The sequence below is a fragment of the Nicotiana tabacum genome, chromosome 13, assembly GCF_000715075.1.
Source record: "Nicotiana tabacum cultivar K326 chromosome 13, ASM71507v2, whole genome shotgun sequence".
Lineage (NCBI taxonomy): Eukaryota > Viridiplantae > Streptophyta > Magnoliopsida > Solanales > Solanaceae > Nicotiana > Nicotiana tabacum.
The window spans coordinates 113,706,461-113,726,680 of NC_134092.1; the positions used below are offsets into that span (position 1 = coordinate 113,706,461).

General features: G+C 38.2%; 1 pseudogene; it reads right to left on the reverse strand.

Annotated features, from left to right (window-relative positions):
* Nucleotides 1-13,824: 13,824 nt before the first annotated feature.
* Nucleotides 13,825-13,966, reverse strand: LOC142168503 (U1 spliceosomal RNA; annotated as a pseudogene).
* Between the last annotated feature and the right edge of the window lie 6,254 nt (nt 13,967-20,220).

Here is a 20,220-nt window from a genome sequence, read left to right on the forward strand (position 1 = left end):
AATTCAAATTAGAAAAGTGGACCGGATATGGACATATGTGTAAACGACCTCGAATTTGAATTTTGATAATTCCAATAGCTCTGTATGGTGATTTGGGGCTCAGGAGCGTTTCCGAAATATTATTTGGAGGTCCGTGGTGGAATTAAGCGTGAAATGCCAAAAGTTAAATTTTTGGGAAGTTTGACCGGGGGTTGACTTTTTGATAACGGAGTCGAAATCCGATTGTGAAAATTTGAGTACCTCCGTTATGTCATTTATGACTTGTGCGCAAAATTTGAGGTAAATCGGACGTGATTTGGTAGGTTCCGGAGTCGTTTGTATAAATTAGAAATTTTAAAGTTCATTGGAATTGAATTAGGGTGTAATTCATGGTTTTAGCGTTGTTTGAGGTGATTTGAGGGTTCGACTAAGTCCGTATGATGTTTTAGGACTTGTTGGTATATTTGGTTGAGGTCCCGAGGGGCTCGGGTAATTTTGGATGGTTAACGGATCATTTTTTGCCTTAGTGAGATTGCTGATATTTGCTGCTGCATTTTTATGATTTTCTCTTTCGCGTTCGCGAGTGGGCCTTCGCATTCGCGAAGAGTGTTTTCTAAGTGTGAAGTTTTGTTCTTCGCGTCCGCGAAGGGGAGGACGCGAACGCAAAGGTATGGTTTGTATGTGCATCGCGAACGTGTGAGAGGTGTCGCGTTCGCGAAGAGGAGTGAGGCTATTGGGGACCCCCGGGTCCTTATTCTACGCGTTCGCAAGGTGGCGGTCGCATTCGCGAAGGGTAAGATTTGCAAAGCTTCGCATTCGCGAAGGGTTAAATTTGTTGGCAGTCGAGTTGTGCTTCGCGAACGCGAGGGATATGTTGCGTTCGCGAAGAAGAGAGGTCTGGACAGAGAGTTTAAGTTCTGAAAATGGGAATGTTTTGACGGATTTGAGCTCGGGAAGAGACGATTTTCGAGAGTTTTTCAAGGAAAACAACGGAGTAAGTGTTCTTAACTCAATATTGGTTAAATTATCTGAATTCATGGTTGTTTTTATCATTTAATTGGCGAATTAAGTTGGAAAAGTTTGAAAACCCTCTTAGTTTAAATTGAAGATTTGAGGGTCGAGTTGGGTTGGATTTTGATAAAATTAGTATGGTTAGACTCGTGATTAAATGGGCTTTCGGATTTTGTAACTTTTGTCGAGTGCCGAGACATGGGCCCCACAGGCGATGTTTGAGCTAAAATTCTGATTTTTATGGAAAATTAGCATTTTCTTATGAAGTTAATTCCAATAAATTTTATTGACTGAAATGAATTATTTGTGACTAGATTCGAGGTATTCAGAGACCGATTTGCGAGGCAAAGGCATAGCAGAGTAAAGAATTTCACGCTATGAGGTAAGTAACAATTTTAAATCTGGTCATGAGGGTATGAAACCCCGGATTTTGGTATCATGTGATTATTATGGAGGTGACGCACATGCTAGGTGACGGGCGTGTGGGCGTACACCGAAGGGATTGTGACTTGGTCCGTCCGGAAAAACTGTAAAGTTGAATAATTTATTGTTAGTTATATGCTTTCTATGTGTTGATAAAATTTGACTGTAAATCATGTTACAAATCATGCTTAGGCTATATGATAGTACTGTTGGGACCCACAGAGGTTGCGTACTTGTTGAATTGTATGCTAAATGCTATATGTACTCAGTCTCAGTTTTTACTTGCACGTTTTATCTCAGTCTCTGTTATTATTAATATATCATATCATTGTTGTTTGGGCTAATTTCATGATTATTGAGAGCCCGAGAGACTGGAGAGATTTATGATTGAGTGAAGCCGAGCGCCTGATTGTGAGATATTGATACCATAGCACGTGAGTTGGTCGTGCAGATCCTTATATTATACTATAGCACGTGAGTTGGCCGCGTAACACGTGAGTTGGCCGTATGGATCCAAATATTTATATTATGGCACGTGAGTTATTCGTGCAGCACGTGAGTTGTCCGTGAAGATTATAGCGCTTGGGCTGTAGGAGCCCCTTCAGAGTCTGTACACCCCCAGTGAGCGCGAGTACCCATTGAGAGTGAGTGATAAGGGCTGGGAGCTCAGGGAGTGATGAGGGTTGGGAGCCTAGTGAGTGATTGTTGTCCTAGTGGGTTGTACTTGATTTTCATTTGTTGTTGCACTTAGTTGCTATCTGTCATTGTTGTGAAATCTCTGAAAGATTGTTGATATACGGATTACATTAACATGAACTGTATAAAAATTAATTTGACATTAAACTGCCAGATTTGATAGCATGTCTATTCTTTGCTGGAATTACTGGAAATGAACCACAATTGTGTAGCTCGTTACTTTCTTCAGCTCCTTATTTATTATTGTTACTTGTTGAGTTGGTTATACTCTAAACTATACCCTGCACTTCGTGTGCAGATCCAGGTATTTTCGGATATAGCGGGTATTGACCCTTTCGCACAGTTGATTTTCAGGAGATTTTGAGGTAGCTGCCGTGTTCCGCAGACCTTGTCTCTCCTTCTCTATCTCTTTGTTCACTGTATTTGGTCTCAGACTATTATAGACTATATTTTCCAGACTTGTATTCATATTAGATGCTCATTTACTCAGTTACACTTGATTTTGGGGAGTGTTTGTATTGTATTTAAATATTATATTTTAACCCTTAAAGAGAAGTTTCGGTTTATTGAGATTATCGGCTTGCCTAATATCGAGATAGGCGCCATCACGATAGGTTGGGATTTTAGGTCGTGACAAGTTGGTATCAGAGCTTAGATTACATAGGTCTCACGAGTCATGAGCAGGTTTAGTAATGTCTTATGGATCGGTACGGAGATGTCTGTACTTATATTCCAGAGGCTGTAGAACCCTTAGAAAAATTTCACTTTCTTGTATTATGTCGTGCGAATTTGTTGATTCTGGAAACTAAATTTTTGCTATTCTATTTTCTCATATATGGTGAGGACACGTACTACCAGATCGGATAGTCAGCCACCAGTGCCACCAGTTATGGCCGCGAGAGGCCGGGGCATTGGTAGAGGCCGGGTCGGGGTAGAGGTCGAGGTGTAGCTCGTACCACAGTTGGAATAGCACCTGTAGTACCACCAGTTGTTCCAGCTCAAGAGCAGATTTCAGATATAGTTGAGCCGACATGATCAGCTCAGGCACCAGCTGTGCCCATTGAGATTGCATGCATTCAGAAAACTTTGGCCCAGATATTAGCAGCCTGCACTGGTCTTGCTCAGGTGGTTTCGGCTCAGGCCGCACCCGCCACTTCTCAGGCTGGGGGAGGTACTCATACCCCCGTTGCCCATACTCCAGACCAGGTAGTACAGGGACTTCATATACCGGGGGCACTACTAGCCCAACCGGTTGTAGCTGCTCAAGCCCCGGTAGTTCCTGTTATGGCAGATGATGAGCAGAAGAGACTTGAGAGATTTGAGAGGCTTCGACCTCCACCATTTAGCGGTACTGAGTCAGAGTATGCTCAGGATTTTCTGGATAGGTGTCAACGGATGCTTCGAACAGCGGGTATTCTGGAGACCAGTGGGGTCTCATTCACTACTTTTCAGTTTTCTAGGTCTGCACTCAGATGATAGGAGACTTACGAGAGACATAGTCCTGTTGGCGCAGCACCCCTTACTTGGCATCAGTTCTCCATGGTCTTTTGGAGAAGTTCATACCCCAGTCCCGCGGAGAAGAGCTGCGCAGACAGTTTGAGCAGCTTCGCCAAGGTGATATATCTGTGACACGGTACGAGATGAGATTTTCTGAGTTGGCTCGTCATGCAGTCTGGTTGGTCCTTCATTGATAGGGAGAGGATTAGGAGGTTCATTAATGGCCTTGCATATCAGCTGCAGTTACTTATGACTAGGGAGATAATATCTGGTGCTACTTTTGATGAGGTAGTGGACATTGCTCGACAGATAGAGATGGTCCATAGCCAGGAACGTGGAGAGAGAGAGGCTAAGAGGCCTCGTGGTCAGGGTGATTACAGCGGTGTTCCTTTAGGGGGCCAGTTTCACCGTGGTAAGGGTCGTTCTTACAAACACGCTTAGACGGGTCGTCCAGCTCATCGTGGTGCATCAGCTAGCCATGGTTCTTATAGTGCTCACTCAGGCCAGTCTTCATTCAGTGCACTACCAGCGCAGAGTTCTCATCATGCCTCGTCTGCACAGGCTTTTGCAGGTCATTCCTCGGGTTATCAGGAGCAGCAGTTCCATCAGAGGAGGGGTTGTTTCGAGTGCGGAGAATTTGGTCATTTCAAGAAAGAGTGTCCTAGGTTGTTGAGTGGGGTTTCACAGCAGAGTTCTCGACTGACGGCATCAGCACCAACAGTTACACCACCAGCCCTGCCATCTCGGGGTGAGGGCCAGGCAGCTAGGGGTCGCCCAAGAGGGGGAGACCGATCAGGAGGCGGGCAGGCTCGATTCTATGCTTTTCCTGCCAGGCCAGATGTTGTTGCCTCAGATGCAGTGATCACATGTATTATTTTAGTGTGCCACATAGAGGCTTCTATATTATTTGACCCTGGTTCTACTTATTCATATGTATCATCATATTTTGCTCATTATCTAGATATGCCCTGTGAGTCCTTAGTTTTACCTGTTTGTGTATCTACACCAGCGGGCAATATTATTATTGTGGATCGTGTGTATCGTTCGTGTATGGTAACTATTGGGGAACCGGAGACTAGAGTTGATCTCTTATTACTCAGTATGGTTGATTTCGATTGGTTGTCTCCATGTCATGCTATTCTGGATTGTCACGTAAAAATCGTGACATTGACGATGTCGGAGTTGCCAAAGGTTGAATGGAGGGGTTCTCTAGATCTTGTTCCTAACAGGGTAATTTCTAATTTGAAAGCCCAACGTATGGTTGGAAAGGGATGCTTGTCATATTTGGCCTTTGTGAGAGATGTTGATGCATATGCTCCTATTATTGATTCAGTACCGGTCGTGCGAGACTTTTCGAATGTATTTCCTGCAGATCTGTTGGGTATGCCACCCGACATGGATATTGATTTCGATATTGACTTAGTCCAGGGCATTCAGCCCATTTCTATTACTCCGTATCATATTACACCAACTGAGTTAAAAGAATTGAAATAGCAACTTTAGGAACTCCTTGAAAAAGGGGTTTATTAGGCCTAGTATGTCACATTGGGGTGCAACGGTTCTATTTGTGAAAAAGAAAGATAGTACAATGCGGATGTGCATTGATTATAGGCAGTTGAACAAAGTTACAATCAAGAATAAATATCCATTGCCGCGTATTGATGATTTATTTAAGCAGTTTCAGGGAGCGAGGGTGTTCTCTAAAATTGATTTGAAGTCTGGGTATCACCAATTAAAAATTCGGGATTTTGATATTCTAAAGATGACCTTCAGGACTCGTTATGGCCACTATGAATTTCTTGTGATATCTTTTGGGCTAACTAATGCCCCAGCAACATTTATGCATTTGATAAATAGTGTATTCCAGTCATATCTTAATTTATTTATCGTGGTATTCATTGATGGTATTCTGGTGTACTCACGTAGCCAGGAGGAGCATGCACAACACCTGGGTATTGTATTACAAAGGCTGGGAGAGGAGAAACTTTATGCCAAATTCTCTAAGTGTGAGTTTTGGCTTAGTTCGGTGGCATTCTTGGGACATATAGTGTCCAGTGAAGGTATTAAGGTGGATCCGAATAAGATAGAGGCAGTTCAGAACTGGCCCGGACCATCCTCAGTTACTGAGATTCGAAGTTTTCTCGGCTTGGCCGATTATTATCGTCGTTTCATGGAGGGTTTCTCGTCTATTGCATTGCCTATGTCTAAATTGACCCAGAAAGGTGCTCCGTTCAGGTGGACGGATGAATGTGAAGAGAGCTTTCAAAAGCTCAAGACAGCTTTGACTACAACTCCAGTATTGGTGTTGCTTACAGGTTCAGAGTCTTTATACTGTGTATTGTGACGCATCGCGTATTGGTCTCGGCGCAGTGCTGATGCAAGACAGTAGGGTGATTGCCTATGCGTCCAAACAGCTAAAGGTACATGAGAAGAATTATCTAGTCCACGATCTTGAGTTAGCATCTATTGTTCATGCCTTGAAAATTTGGCGACATTACTTGTACAGTGTCCAGTGTGAGGTGTATACCGATCATCGGAGTCTACAACATTTGTTTAAACAGAAGGATCTTAACTTGCGGCAGTGAAGGTGGTTGGAGTTGCTTAAGGATTATGATATCACCATTCTCTATCATCCCGGAAAGGCCAATGTGGTGGCCGATGCCTTGAGTCATAAGGCAGAGAGTTTGGGCAGCTTAGCATACTTACCACTAGAAGAGAGGCCTTTAGCCTTGGAGGTTCAGGCCTTGGCTAATCAGTTTGTTAGATTGGATGTTTCCGAGCCGAATCGAGTTTTGGCCTGTGTGGTTTCTCAGTCTTCTTTATATGATTGCATCAGAGAGCGCCAGTATGATGATCCACATCTGCTTGTCCTTAAGGACACAGTTCAGCACAGTGATGCCAAGGAAGTCACTATAGGAGATGACGATGTATTACGGATGCAGGGCAGGCTTATGTGTACCTAATGTAGATGGTTTGCATGAGCTGATTCTCCAGAAAGCTCACAATTCGCGGTACTCTATTCATCCAGTCGCCGTGAAGATGTATAAGGATTTGAGATAACACTATTAGTGGAGGCAGATGAAGAAAGATATAGTTGGGTTTGTATCTCGGAGTTTAAATTGTCAACAGGTAAAGTACGAGCACCAGAGACCGGGCGGATTGCTACAGAGACTTGAAATTCCAGAGTGGAAGTGGGAGCGTATTACCATGGACTTTGTAGTTGGACTCCCACGGACTTTGAGAAAGTTTGATGTTGTTTGGGTGATAGTAGATCGGTTGACCAAATCTGCGCATTTTATTCCAGTCGGTACTAATTATTCTTCGGAGCGGTTGGCTGGGATTTATATTCGCGAGATTGTTCGCCTATACGGTGTGTCGGTGTCCATTATTTCAGACAGGGGTACGCAGTTTACCTCACAGTTTTGGAGGGCAATGCATCGAGAATTGGGCACACAGGTTCAGTTGAGTACATCATTTCACCCTCAGACGGACGGACAGTTTGAGCGCACTATTCAGATATTGGAGGATGTGCTACGCGCTTGTGTCATTGATTTTGGGGGTTCTTGGGATCAATTTCTGCCACTCGCAGAGTTTGCTTACAATAATAGCTACCAGTCAAGCATTCAGATGGCTCCGTATGAAGCTTTATATGGGAGACGGTGACGGTCTCCGGTGGGTTGGTTTGAGCCTGGTGAGATTAGACTATTGGGTACTGATTTGGTTCAGGATGCTTTAGAGAAGGTCAAAGTAATTCAGGAACGGCTTCGCACGGCACAGTCTAGACAGAAGAGTCATGCCGATAGGAAGGTTCGTGATGTTGTTCACATGGTTGGGGAGAAGGTTCTGCTCAAGATTTCACCCATGAAGGGTGTGTTGAGGTTTGAGAAAAAGGGCAAGTTTAGCCTTCGGTATATTGGGCCTTTTGAGATACTTAAGAAAATTTGGGAGGTGGCTTATGAACTTGCTTTGCCACCTAGTCTATCACGTGTTCATCTAGTGTTCCATGTATCCATGCTCCGAAAGTATGTCGGGGATCCGTCTCACATTCTGGATTTCAGTACAATACAGTTGGACGGTAATTTGACTTATGATGTGGAGCCGGTGGCTATTTTAGACCGGCAGGTTCGAAAGCTGAGGTCAAAGAACATAATATCAGAGAAAGTGCAGTGGAGAGGCGAGTCGGTGGGAGAAGCTACTTGGGAGATTGAGCAGGATATGCGGAGCAAATATCCACACTTATTTGAGACCCCAGGTATTGTTCTAAACCCGTTCGAGGACGAACGTTTGTTTAAGAGTGGGAGAATGTAATGACTCGGCCGGTCATTTTGAGTATTATAACCCCGTTCCCCCATTTACTACTCAATTTATGCTTTATAGTTATTTTATGACTTACCGAGTTAGTGGGTTCGGGTCCGGAAGGAATTCGGAGTGAAATGAGACACTTAGTCTTATAATTGAAAATTTAAGTTAGAAAAGTGGACCGGATATGGACCTATGTGTAAACGACCTCGGATTTGAATTTTGATAATTCCAATAGCTCCGTATGGTGATTTGGGGGCTTAGGAGCATTTCCGAAATATTATTTGGAGGTCCGTGGTGGAATTAGGCTTGAAATGCCGAAAGTTGAATTTTTGGGAAGTTTGACCGGGGGTTGACTTTTTGATAACGGGGTCGAAATCCGATTGTGAAAATTTGAGTACCTCTGTTATGTCATTTATGACTTGTGCGCAAAATTTGAGGTAAATCGGACGTGATTTGGTAGGTTCCGGAGTCGTTTGTATAAATTAGAAATTTCAAAGTTCATTAGGATTGAATTGGAGTGTAATTCATGGTTTTAGCGTTGTTTGAGGTGATTTGAGGGTTCGACTAAGTCCGTATGATATTTTAGGACTTGTTGGTATATTTAGTTGAGGTCCCGAGGGGCTCGGGTAAGTTTTGGATGGTTAATGGATTATTTTTGGCCTTGGTGAGATTGCTTATATCTGTTGCTGCATTTTTCTATTTTTCTCTTTCGCGTTCGCGAAGAGTGTTTTCTGTGTGACGTTTTGTTCTTCGCGTCCGTGAAGGTATGGTCTGTGTGTGCATCGCGAACACGTGAGAGGTGTCGCGTTCGCGAAGAGGAGTGAAGCTATTGGGGACCCCCGATCCTTGTTCTACGCGTTCGCGAGGTGGCGGTCGCGTTCGCGAAGGGTAAGATTTGCAAAGCTTCGCGTTCGTGAAGCAACGGTCGCGTTCGTGAAGGGTTAAATTTGTGGGCAGTCGAGTTGTGCTTTGCGAACATGAGGGACATGTCGCGTTCGCTAAGAAGAGAGGTCTGGACAACGAGTTTAAGTTCTGAAAATGGGACTTAGTCCCATTTTCAGTTTTTGACGGATTTGAGCTCGGGAAGAGGCGATTTTCGGGAGTTTTTCAAGAGAAAATAACGGGATAAGTGTTCTTAACTCAATATTGGTTAAATTACCCGAATCCAAGGTTGTTTTTATCATTTAATTGGCGAATTAAGTTGGAAAAGTTTGAAAACCCTCTTAGTTTAAATTGAAGATTTGAGGGTCGAGTTGGGGTCGGATTTTGATAAAATTGGTATGGTTAGACTCGTGGTTGAATGGACTTTCAGATTTTATAACTTTTGTCAAGTTCTGAGATATGGGCCCCACATGCAATTTTTGAGCTAAAATTCAGATTTTTATGGAAAATTAGCATTTTCTCATGAAGCTAATTCCAATAAATTTTATTGACTGAAACGAATTATTTGTGACTAGATTCGAGGCATTCGGAGGCCGATTTGCGAGGCAAAGGCATAGCAGAGTAATGAATTTTACGCTATGGGGTAAGTAACAATTTTAAATCTGGTCCTGAGGGTATGAAACCCCGGATTTTGGTATCATGTGATTATTTTGGAGGTGACGCACATGCTAGATGACGGGCGTGTGGGCGTGCACCGAAGGAATTGTGATTTGGTCCGTCCCGGAAAATTGTAAAGTTGAATAATTTATTGTTAGCTATATGCTCTCTGTGTGTTGATAAAACTTGATTGTAAATCATATTACAAATCATTCTTAGGCTATGTGATAGATTGTTGGGAGACCCACAGAGGTTGCGTACTTGTTAAATTGCCTGCTAAATGCTATATGTACTATATGTCAGTTTTTACTTGCACATTTTATCTCAGTCTCTATTATTTTTGATACATTATATCATTGTTGTTTGGGTTGATTTCATGATTATTGAGAGCCCGAGAGACTAGAGAGATTTATGACTGAGTGAGGCCGAGCGCCTGATTGTGAGATATTGATACCATAGCACGTGAGTTGGCCGTGCGGATCCTTATATTATACTATAGCACGTGAGTTGGCCGTGTGGATCCATATATTTATATTATGGTACGTGAGTTGTCCATGCAGTGCGTGAGTTGTCCGTGCAGATTATAGTGCTTGGGATGTAGGAGCCCCTCTGGAGTCTGTATACCCCCAGTGAGCGCGGGTACCCATTGAGAGTGAGTGATGAGGGATGGGAGCCCAGAAAGTGATGAGGGTTGGGAGTCCAGTGAGTGATTGTTGTCCTAAGAGGTTGTACTTGATTTCCATTTGTTGTTGTACTTAGTTTCTATCTGTCATTGTTGTGAAATCTCTGAAAGATTGTTGATATACGGATTACATGAACATGAACTGTATAAAAATTGATTTGACATTAAACTGCTAGATTTGATAGCATGTCTATTCTTTGCTGGAATTACTGAAAATGAACCATAGCTGTGTAGCTCGTTACTATCTTCAGTTCCTTATTTATTATTGTTACTTGATGAGTTGGTTGTACTCTAAACTATACCCTGCACTTTGTGTGCATATCCAGGTATTTTCGGATATAGCGGGTGTTGATCCTTTCGCGCAGTTGATTTTCAGGAGATTTTGAGGTAGCTGCCGTGTTCCGTAGACCTTGTCTCTCCTTCTCTATCTCTTTGTCACTGTATTTGGTCTCAGACTATTATAGACTATATTTTCCAGACTTGTATTCATATTAGATGCTCATATAGTTAGTGACACTCAATTTTGGGGAGTGTTTGTATTGTATTTAAATATTATATTTTCAACCTTAAAGTGAAGTTTTGGTTTATTAAGATTATCGGCTCGCCTAGTATGGAGATATGCGCCATCAAGACAGGTTGGAATTTTGGGTCGTGACAACAAGTTACTCCCACATTATCTTGAATATCTTCATTCCTAATCATATCCCTCCTAGTATGACCACACATTTATCTCAGCATCCTCATATCCGCAACTTTATCTTTTGAATATGAGAGGTCTTGATTGGCCAATGCTCTGCCACGTACAACATAGACGTCTAACCACTACTTTGTAAAACTTACCGTTAAGTCTTGGCGGTACATTATTGTTGCAAAAGAAGCCGGATACGAGCCTCCACATCCACCCGCTCTAATACGATGCGTGACATTCTCGTCAATCTCCCCATTTTCTTAGATTATAGACCCAATATACTTAAAACTTTCTCTTTTGGGTATGACTTGTGTGCCCAACCTCACTTTAATATTAGCCTCCCGAGTCACGTCACTAAACTTGCACTCCAAATATTATGTTTTAGTCTAGCTCAACTTGAAACATTCAGACTCATGGGTCTGCCTCAGTCTAGCGTTAACACAACTTCGTATCTCGTCAATCAGTATTATGTCATCTACAAATAACATGTACCAATGTATCTCCCCTTGAATGTGCAGTGTCAACTCATCCATCACCAAGGCAAAGAGGAACTGGCTAAGTGATGATCCCTGATGCAACCCCACCTCTACTAGAAAGTGCCCCGAGTTCCTTTCAATTGTTCTCACTCATTTTTTGGCTCCGTCGTACATGTACTTAATCACCCTAATGTATCCGACATGTACACTTCTAGCCTCCAAGTATCTCCAAAGAACCTCCCTAGGAACGCAAAAACCAATTAAAATATCAACAAATATCATATTTGACCTCATAATTTTAATAATACAATAGGTTCAATGCTGAAAATCTTAAAACTAAAAGCCATTAATTTTAAATCCTGAATACGCGTCCGATCGTATATAATTCCCAAACTTCTTTATCTTTCCCGTCGGCAATCGCCACAAAACAATAGCAACTAACAAACTAAATTGATACATTATTGAAGTGCAGAGCTTATTTCGCTAGTGTAGGAGTTGAATTTGAAAAATGCAATTAGCAGTAGACTTCATAGCTTTGGAGTTGTGGCTCTTCCCGTTTTATTTTTTAATTTTTTATTCTTGAACAATTTTAAACCTGGAATATTTTTGTAATTGCAAAATAGAAATTTACGGTCAATTAGCTTTAGGTATTAAAATCGCCCAGCTGTCGTAATTGAAGGCTAAATGTGCTAAGTCGAATAATGCATATAATAAAAGGTTTATAAATTTGGAAGATCGTTTAGACTGTCTCAAAAAATCTAAATTATGTTCACCCTGTAATGAAATACTAGACATGAAAATGTCTTTAACTGAGAATTGAATATTAAATACAGTAACACTGTATTACTATTATTTATAAAGACAAAAGATATACTATAAACTAAGGCGGTACTTAATACTGGTTGCAATCATTCAAAATACTTATTTGCCTTATTGACTTTGGCAGTAAACATTATGGCTTAGTTGTCAAAAAACTTCTTCTACCAAATTTACATTATAGTTTAGTCAAAAACCTTCTTCTAACGATACAAAAAGTTGTGACGACTTTTAAAAGTTTATTTTTTGTTATACATATAAAAGTAATTGAAAAATTGGTATAATATGGAAGTTTTCAAATAAACAGCTGAACCGAACACTCGGATTATAATCATTGGAACAATGAACTTCACCACCAATTCCGATTTCAAATATTGCAGTATATCTTAAAGTTATAAATTTATTTTCTTAAAAAAGAAATCTGCTGTAAAATATTTTTTTTTTATTTTTGAAAATAAACTACGATTGCTTTTACAGTTTTTTGAAGCTAAAGTTCGTCTAGAAAAAAAGAAAAAAAAAGGGTAGCAGTCATAACATATTTTTAGTATATGTGAAATTATTTAACCTAGCAACAAGACCATTGTGACTACGTAGTACTTTTCAATGAAGAAAGATTGCATATTATTAGTAGAATGAAAGCTAGAAAATAAAATGACATAACCGTAAGATTTTGAATCTTTTTTCAAACTCAGACATATTCACTGTGCTACTATATCACAAATTTATTCAACAAATACTATCAAAATGCAAGGCTGAATATGAGTAAGTTGAATTTTTACTAGGAAAGAAAACGTAATCAGGTAATATTTAAGAAAATTTTACAGAATTCCAGCAATAATTAACAAATATGGCAACTAATTAATTACATTCATAACAGAAAGTCATAAACCTATAATATTGGACCGAGAATCACGTTTTCAGTTCCTAACTTATCGCAAACAGTTCGATTTCTAATTAACTATATCTCATATTTCACTAATAAATTGGGATCTCAATGATTCCTTTCCATTCATAGGATAAAGCATGTATAAAGCAATCAACAGTTTAGAAAATAATATAATATTGAAATAATATATATTGAATATAATAGGTATATTGATATATACTACCACTAAAAATTGGAAAGTAAGAACAATAAGATAAAAAAATATTACCAAAAAATACTTTGAAATATACATTAATATCTTAAGTGTATCCAAGCCGTTGGAAATAAGATCAATATAACACCAACGAATTTGGAATTTAGCATGTATAATAACAATGGTATAATGTTTTAATATATATATATATATATATATATATATATATATATATATATATATATATATATATATATATATATATGTATGTATGTGTGTGTGTGTGGAATAATTCTGTTATATTACATATTTACTTATCCCTAATTAATTATATAATTGGCATAATAATGGTATAATTATTAAAAAAATATGTGGAATTGTACTTCAATGCATTTATATTTCAATTATTCTGAATTTGTCGCAAGAATATGATTTCCACGAGAATTGATTCTTAGTACATTGCATACATAATTAATATTTAACTATATAAAAGGTATAATAATGGATAATCTTATTAAATATTTATGAGATAATTCTAGCATGTTACATGTTTAATTATACAAATAAGAATTGTATAATGTATATTACGTCTGTGTTTATGCATTTATTTATGGTATATTTACATAGTAATTCTCGCACGGCCCCTCTGTCACAAATTATGACGCAGACTTTCCACTTGGGCCGACCTTAGGCTAGCACCCTTCCAAAGTGCAATGGAAGCCACATGCCTAGGCCATGAGCCTGATTGATCGCCCATTGATTCGGTCCAGGTAAATATGTTTCTTCTTCCTCCTTGGCCCATTTTTATATCCACTTAGTTCTTCATCTATCTCCGTCACTGACGATTTAGGACAAAATTGGTCGTCCATTATTATACTTTCCGTAAATATTTTAGAGGCTGCTCTCATTGGCCACATACTTATGATTTAATTGACTCTAAACTGTGAACTAAATAGAGTTATTTTTTACATTTCAGATTAAAACTACAAACAATGCATGATTTAATACTCCCTACACTTTAACATTTTCATATATAAGTGGTATATATAGAATAGTGGTAGTAGTTATTTTTAGGAGTGCTATTGTGTTATGGTTTATTGCAAGGTATGGGACTTGAGTCCCACATCGGTATTGCAATGTGCTGATGTGAGGTTTATATAGCTTTGGGCTCTCCCACCTTAATAGCTAGCTTTTGGGGTGTGGTTATCCCTAGGTTGTATAAATGGTATCAGAGCCGCCTACCGCCCTTCATGTCCACCGTGCCATGGATGGTGACGCCAATATTGCAGTGTTCGCCCGGGGCTAAAAAAGTCTAGCGCACGTCCGTCAGGGACGGCAGATGCAAAGCGTGGTGGTTTGTTATGGTCCATTGCAAGGTATGAGACTTGAGTCCACATCGTTATTGCAATGTGCTAATGTGAGGTTTATATAGTTTTGGGTTCTCCCACCTTAATAACTAGCTTTTGGGGTGTGATTCTCCCTAGGTTGTATCATATTATTTCCGAAAAATATTTATTACTTATAAAATCGTGATTAGACATGTATATGTTATAGTGATTATTTTTTTGGGCTGCAAAGAGTTCAAGAACATGATAAGAATAGCGACACCCGTGTTAAACTACATAGTGAAAATTATACGATTCTTAAATCAAAAAAGATGGTTTAAAAAGGGCATTGTTTTGTAGACTTCGCTGCTTAAATTTAAGAAAGAAACAAAGTTAACAAGTATTTACTCGTTATTGTGACGTGGTCTTTATAAAAGTTGGAATTTCAATGCTTGAAATGTTTTTAAAATAAAATCAATGAGTGGTTTGCTTTTTCTTTCTAATACTATTGCAGTACTTAAAATCTATCAACTTATAAAAAATGTCCAGATCAAGTAATGACGTTAACCTAGTTTTCCAAACAAAGACAACGGAACTAGCCATTCGCTTTATTATATTTGGACGACTTTAATAGATTCTTGATAGTTTTAAATTGTAAAATTTGGTGTCACACTTGTCCATTTCGTTTAAAATTAAATTAAAGTTATCGGAATCCATATTTAGTGGGCTTTTGGACATAAGAATTGTGAAATTCCGAATAAATAAATAAAAATCAAGTGAAAATGATATATTTAAAAAATAAAGTTGTGTTTAGACATGAATTTGGAGCAGTTTTTGAATTTTGTGAGGGATTTGAAGTGAAAATTTTGAAAAACAACTTTATGGAGTTTTTCAAAATTTTAAAAAATTTCTAATTCAACAACTAAGAAATTCAAATCAGCACTTGAAGAAATTTAAAAATTTCATGATCAAATACTAATTCCGAAAAAAAAGAGTAAAAATTTTCAGAAAAATAAAAAGTAATTTTTTTATGGCCAAACTAGGCCTTAGAAGTTTGGTGTGCTACTCCGTACGGAGCTACTAGACCTATGTGCTAATCCATTACATTTCTTCAAATCATGAATGCTTAGAAGATCAACACAGAATAAATAAACAACGTTTAATAGTGCATTGCTATGGTTATGGTAGTTTAACCATTTATTAAAGGACTTTTTCTTTCATATACAATATTTGAAATTTATTTATCAAAATTATCCTAGTTTTGTATATTACTCGCCCGAAATAAGAATTACTTACAAATCATATGCAATTCATTATTAATTCCTTAAATTAGGGGATTTAGTTACACATTTTTTCTTTTTTCTCTCCTCCCCTCTTTTCCTATTTTCTACTGCCTCTCTCCATCTATAATCCATTATTAGTGTCTTAAATTAGGAGATTCAATTAAAGCATTTTTTTTTACCTCCTCTCCTCTTTCTCATAGTGCCTTGACTTTAGTATTTATCTATATTTATATAATATTAAAAGCACGAAAGTCCTTAACGATGCCGTTCGTGTTTTTTACCCATTTAAAATAGAGTTCACACCGAACAAAATAATCATTTAATTATCTTCTAATATATAGTATTAATCATTTAATTTACTTTCCTTATATTTAGAAATACTCATTTAATTACTTTCCTATTTAGGATATACATTCCTAAAATACCTAATATAAATAAATGAGAAAAGTACATTTTAGAGGAGGAACTAAGATGTCTTCAATTCCATTGATTCCTTGTTTCTGAAGCTTCCATCGAAGTCTTTGAGCTGACTTTAACCACAGAATACTAAATATATAAAAACCTCCAAAACCAAGAACCAGTATACTTAACACCAATGAAGAAACAAAGCTCTTCAAAAAAGTAGAAGAAATTAGAAGAGGAGGAAGGAGGAGGAGGAGGGAGAGTAGTACAAAAGCTGCAGCCTTCATTTTTGGCTTTTCTTGCGCCTTTCTTTGGATACACACTCTATATATATAAATCAACCACAATCACATAGGTAATTTTTGGTCTCTCTCTTTGCCTTGCTTTTCGTTTTTGTCGAGTGTGTTTTTGTTTGCTGTTCTAATTTATTTGTATATTGTTTTCTTTTGTTTTGAATACCACGAAGCCACTTAGCGAAATATCGTTTATCTTTTTTATCTTTTTAAAACATAATCACATAAGACAAAATAGTTATTTAAAATTTTGATTATTAATTTTTTTTTATTTGAATTATTTTAAGATATCCTAATATATTTAGGACTTTTAAAGTTTACTATAATTATACAACTTTGACTTTTTCTACACCTTTTTACCCGAATACCGTATCTTAGACTAAACTACTGGTTAGGAATTTGTAGTCAATTTTAATTCCTTCAGAAGGAAAATATATCTAATTTGGTTATGAAAAACTTTTGTTAAAAATTTTGCTGCTTATCAAGCAGTAAAAGAAAAAAAGAGTATTTGAAAACTTTTTCTTCCTTTCTGATAGCCAAAACAACATTCTATTGTTAATTTGATTATTTGAAATCTGTTCATTAAACTTATTTCTTTTATGTCAAAGTATCAAATTATATTATTATTGTCACACCTCCGAAAGGGCCAAAGGAGTTTTTCTAATTTAATTGATATTATTTGAAAAGGGATTAATTTATTTTATTTTAACGAGTCGCCACTTGGAATAAATATTTACGGTGTTCCAAGTCACCATTTATTTTAAAATCCCAATTCAAGGAAATTGACTTTGTTTAAGTATGCGAAACACAGAAAATCGGGTAAAGGAGAAGGTGTGAGCCACTCTCGAGTTCCGTGGTTCTAGCACGGCCGCTTTAATAATTATACATGGCTTAATTAATTCTCGATATTTATGTTCTAGAAAAATTTATGCGCTTTTGCCTTAAACCCGTTTTTAATTGCTTGATTATTTATAATTATAGAATTATCTTGAAATGAATTACGTGTACGTGTGTTTGTTTTGTTTGGTGTGTCAAGTCATGTCATGCGTGCGTGTAAACAATTAATAACACTTTATTATTTTTAAGGTTGTTTCGCTCAAAGTTGCGAGAACGCATATCTTGATTTTAGATTTGAGAATCGTAATTATGTCACGCGAACGTATACATAATCATGATGATTCAATTAATTAAGAGTGCGCCTAAAGCATTCTAGCGCATTCAGGATTTGTTTATTTTCTAAGTTTGAGATTATTGTGAAGGCCATGATTTATTGATATAGAATTATGGAAGAAGTGGTATGATTCAATTATTCGAAAATATTCATTATAGAAATAAGAGAGAAACGTTTTAAACTTATGGACTCTATTTATTTTAGCGTAAATCCTTCTAAACTCAATATAATCCCAACGACCCAAATCAGTTCTAAATCCTCATAACCCCCCATTCGTTAAAATGGACGCATAGATGCGAGTAACAACTCGACCAAAAATCAGTTGTGACAATTGTAAGCAATTAATGCAAAAAATGAGTAAAAGTTTTAAAAGAGAGACATTTAACTAATCACATTTTTGACACCATTTCTTAACTTTAAAGTAGGATGCACCAAGCCAATTCAGCTCTCGAAGCTATTTCAAATAAAAAAAATATTAAATTATTTAAAGTTATTAGGAACTCATTTAAAGCACTAGAATAATTTTCTAGATATGGAGGACGTTAAACTTTCAGCAAAAAAAAAAAAAACAGAAATTCTCATCTAATACTAGATTACTGAAATTATAATGACGCGATCGATCGTTTTGACTATTGCAATCCCGTTCCCCCATTTACTGCTCAAATTGTAAATTACAATTGTTATTTGACTTGCCGGGTAATTGGTTTGGGTTCGGTGAGGCTTTGAAATGATTTAGAGCGCTTAGTTCCAAGGTTTAGAATTTAAGTTGGAAAGGTTGATCGGATGCTAACTTATGTGTAACGACCTCGGAGAAATTTCTCTAAGGAAATTAAGTTTTAGTGGTGCCGAGGTAGATCAATTAGTACAAAGATTATAGCCGCGGCTCAGACTTTTTGGGTTGAACAATGCACCGAAATATAAAGAAAATTTTTATCGAAAAATGGTCATTTATGCGACCACTATGCGGTCGCAGAATCACTCTGCGGACCGCATAATGGTCGCAAAGTGGAACAAGAGGAGGGCTAGATTTGAGGAAAATCTGCGGCGCACTATGCGACCTCAGACCTGTTTTGCGGTGCATTATGCGACCGCATAATGACCGCAGAACATGTCAGTAACGCCTAGCTTTGGAGGCCAAATTATGCGGCCGGTATGCGGACCGCATACCTGTTATGTGATCGCATATGCGACCGCATAATTGCGTCGCAGCTTCCATTCTTTCTAATTTTTGACCCGACCCAACTTTGATTTATAGCCCTTGAAGCTCATTTTTTAGCCAAAATCTGATATTTTAGAGAGAGGTAAGAGCATTTTAGAGAGAGAAAGTGAAGACTTGGTCATTTATCCATCAATTCTTGTTCAAGATTTGAAGATTTCACAAGGATCTTGCTAGGGCTTCAAAGAGGTAAGAATTTCTTTCCTCAATTCTTCAATTTCGGGCTTGGAGTAAAGATGGGTGATTAATAGTATGATTCTTGTGTATAAGAGTATTATGTATATATACCAATAAGGTTGTGGAAGGATTGTTAAGTTCAAATTAGTAAGGATTGGGTTAAAAATGGTAGGAATCTTCATTAACTTTAATTGAAGATTTGAGGGTCGAGTTGATGTCGGATTTTGATAAAATTTATATGGTTGGACTCGTGGTTGGATGTGCGTTCATATTCTGTAACTTTTGTCAGGTTCTGAGACATGGGCCCTACGGGCAATTTTTGAGTTAATTTCAGATTTTATTGGAAAAATAGTATTTCCTTATGGAATTAATTACAATAATTTGTATTGACTGATTTGAATTAATTGTGGCTAGATACAAGGTATTCGGAGACCAATTATCATAGCAAGGGCATAGCGGAATAAATAAGTACACGGGTTGAGGTAAGTAATAATTATAAATCTGGTCTTGAGGGTATGAAACCTCGGATTTTGTGTCATGTGATTATTTTGGAGGTGACGCACATGCTAGGTGACGGGCATGTGGGCGTGCACCGAAGGGATTGTGACTTGGTCCGTCTCGTGAACTGTAAAGTTGAATAACCTGTTGTTAGCTATAAGCTCTCTTTGTGTTGGAGAAATTTGACTGTAAATCATGTTAGAAATCATGCTTAGGCTATGTGATAGTACTGTTGGGACCCACAGAGGTAACATACTTGTTGAATTATTTGCTAATTGCTATTTTGTACTCAGTCATGATTTTACTAGCGTATCATAGCTCAGTCTTTCTTGATATTTGTTGATGCACTATGTTATCTTTGTTTGGGCTGATCTTTGTGATTTCTGAGAGTCCGAGATACTTGAGAGGTTGAGGACTTAGTAAGGCCGAGGGCCTGTCGGTGAGGTAAGGATATTATGGCACGTGAGTTGTCCATGCAGATTATGGTACTTGGGCTGTAGGAGCCCCTCCAGAGTCTCTACACACCCCCAGTGAGCGCGGGTACCCATTGAGTGTGAGTGCTGAGGGCTAAGAGTCGAGTGGTTGAGCTGTTGTGATGAGCCAAGTGACTGATGCCTCTGAGGCTGTACTTGCTTTGCATTTGTTGTTGCACTTGGTTGCTATCTGT